This window comes from Hordeum vulgare, chromosome 6H (assembly GCF_904849725.1).
Source record: "Hordeum vulgare subsp. vulgare chromosome 6H, MorexV3_pseudomolecules_assembly, whole genome shotgun sequence".
In the NCBI taxonomy this organism is placed as follows: domain Eukaryota; kingdom Viridiplantae; phylum Streptophyta; class Magnoliopsida; order Poales; family Poaceae; genus Hordeum; species Hordeum vulgare.
In genome coordinates, this window is record NC_058523.1 from 481359285 (window position 1) to 481362734 (window position 3450).

Here is a 3450-nt window from a genome sequence, read left to right on the forward strand (position 1 = left end):
ATTATCCTCCAAAATGACATAATTATCTTAGTTAGGTAAAAACATCATAATAACCTTGGTTAGCTCATTAAAATGACTAATTTAGCTCCAAAATGACATAATAAGCTCAAAATGGCATAAGAACCTTGGTTAGGTCATGAATATTATGTACTTAGCTTGTTTTCCTATAAAATGAAAATAAGGAAGAAGAAGAAGAAGAGAAGGAGACGGAGAAGGAGAAGGAGGAGACTTCTTCTCCTTCTTCTTCTCCTTCTTCTCTTCTTCTTCTTCTTCCTTCTTTTCATTTCTCTTCTTCTCCTCTTCTTGGAGATAAATTAGTTAAGTATGTCTTTTTGGAGCTAAATGGATATGAAACTTACATATTTCTTCTCCTCTTCATCTAGTATTCTTCTTCTAACTTACTTATTTCCCGTTTTGCAGATTACATTCACTTCACAGAAGCTTGGATTATATTTAGGGAGTGTTTCAATATGGTTTCTTCTAAAATGGCTTCACGGAAGCTTGGATTGAAACTATTGTAGTTAATGGATATGAAACTTTGTATCTAGGGATGAAACTAGTGTAATATATGGTTTGGTACGGATGAAACTTGCATAATATGTATGTATTATGGATGAAACTTATTTTACTATGGTTATGAGTATGGGGCAGTTTGTGTGAAATATATTATGTATTATGTTTTATGGATGAAACTGTCAAATATATATATATATATATATATATATATATATATTCTTGATTTGTGTGGAAGTTGTTGGATATTTTTAAAAACAAAATAAACAGTGGCAGTTTGGACCATTTGCCGTCTGCCCACTGACGGCAAAGGAGCTACAGCAGACGGCAAAGGGCTCAAACTGTCCTTTTGAATCAAACTGGGTGCCCCCTTTGCCGTCAGCCATGTTTGTCTGTGGACGACGAAGGGCCAAGGGCAGACGGCAAAGGGGCAAACGAGAGGGGCTTCGGTGGCACTTTTGCTGTCAGTCAACCAGCATGGCCGACGGCAAAGGGGTCAACGGCAGACGGCAAAGGGGTCTATGGGCCCAGCAGGCTGCCGTTAGCACTTGGCGGAGGGGCCCGTAGAGGTGCTGTCACTTTATTCTTTGCCGTCTGCCCCCTCACGACAAAGATGCTTTGCCGTCAGTCGTCCCAATGCAGACGACAAAGAGGCCCTTCGACGGATTTTTGTTTGCAGCCGTGTTTGCCGTAAGCTGACGGACGGCAAAGGCCTTTGTCGTTCGGGGTGTCCCCCTTTGCCGTCTGCCATGGCGGATGAGAAAGTATATGATCCCTGTAGTGAGAGCAGCACGTCACCACTAGGTTCAATAGAATGGTGAGATTATGGGAGCATTCCAAATGGTTCAAAAGGTTACGGATTATACTAATATGTTGGTGGTACAATTCATTTGCAATTTAGATATTTTGTGATTTTATATGATCTTTACTCTGTAGAATACTACTATCAAAGGCTAGAGGCACAAAATGACCTCTTGATCACCGGAATATTTGAACAGGATGATGCATGAGCAGCAGTCTAGAAATTTCAAAACATAGGTTTTCCCAGAATATAAAGAAGAACAATTCTAGAATATTTTTTTAATAAAAAAACCCAAAATCTACAAGTTTTAGAAGTTTAGTTGGTAGTACATTAATACATACTATCTTTAGTAAAGCATGGACCTAAATGTTTGAAGCAAATGGCAAGATGCAGAACTTTGTTTATTCAGTTTGCTGATTTCAGAACCATTTCCAAGATGCACGACCTAAATGGTAAGTAGCACATCCATCCATACATACATACATCTACCTGACTGCGCATGCATATGAACTGAACCAAACAAAAAGAAGAAAATCAGAAGAAGAAGAAGAAGAGGGGACATACGTACTTTAAATTCCAAAAAACCTATCCTGCACTGTTCTTGGGAAGTTTGTGAAGAAGGAATCATCAATCCCCTCCCCCAATGCATCAATCTCGCCCATCCCAAACAGCACACGCACGCACGCACATGTTTGAATTGTCAGATACTCGTGTTTGAATTAGAAAGAAAGGTAATAGAAAAAACTGAATCGGCTCTTCCTCCCTACCGGAGAGAGATCAGCAGGTGAGAGAGGTGGAGGGGGAGGGTACCTTCCACTTCCATAGGTAGGCAAGCAGGGTCGGAGCAAAGACATGTCGCAGTGGTGGAGAAGAAGCAACGAGCTTCCATCACGTCGGCGCCGATCCTCTCTACCATCGATGGAGAAGAAGAAGCACAAGGCCCTTCCTTTGGAGTTGTTCTGCTGTGCCTGCTACCTACCTACCTACCTACAGAGACAGACGAGACAAGGGTCAGAGTGTAGAGGGAGGGAGACAAAGCAGAGGAAGAGGGAGGTAGGAGGGATTCATACCGCCATCGTAGATGCAGATCCCACGTCGAGGCCTATGTCTGTGGGTGGTTCAGCATGGCTAGGGCTTCCGGCATGGGGAGGGAGGGAGGGTGGATCGGACCGCTGCCTGGTTGGTGAAGTGGATCCGCGGCAAGGGAGAGGAGGGGTCACCGCCGGTGGAGTGGAGGCCGGGGTTGAGGGAAAGGACGGTGGTTAGCAAAGGCCTGATTCAGGTGATCAAGTCCGAGATGCTAGGGTTTCGGGCACAGAGTGAGAGCTGTGGAGGTTGGACTCAGCGGCTGGGGAAAGGAGAGGGTTGGGGGCACCGGCAATGGGGTAGAGGCGAGAGGCCAGTAGTTTGTCCGTGTGGTTAGGGGAGAGGTGGCCGCCGTCGGCTGGTTAGGTGGATCTGGGATTCGGGGGGAGGAGGAAGACAGAGCAAAGGAGGTGGTGGTGGTATGTGGGGAGCGAAGCCTAGGGGTAGGTGGGCCGGTGGGTTGGATGGACGGATGGATGGATATACGGATGGACGGATGTTTGACACGTCATTGATCCATGCCATAGCATATTCCACCAATCAAAATTAAGCTGATATAATTTTTTTGTTTGTTTGTTTCTCTTATATTTTACCCTTTAATAGTTTAATAAAATGACCCAATATTTGTCAACATGTGTGTATCTTGGTATGACAAACAATGTTGTCAAAGAGATTTTACATTTCCTTTGCACACAAAAATCATTTTCTATTTTCGAAGTGCCAAAAAAATCACTTTCCATTTTATCTACCATATATTTTTTTCCAAAATAAGAACAAATAATTTTTCTAAAATATAAGGACATATTTAATGTACAATTGACCAAATGGTTGAGTGGCAATAGTTTTGATCCACCTCTAGTGAAAAAGACAAATTTCCACCGATTTAGTTGGAAGTGGGTCAAATTTGAATTGCAGTTGCCTCATCGTTTGCTCTTTATTTTTCCCAATAATTATTTCTAGGTACATATTTATCTATTTAATTAGAGAAACATCAAAAGTTTTCCAAGATCCAACCACTAACTAGGAATGGACATGCCCGCCGTCTTGGC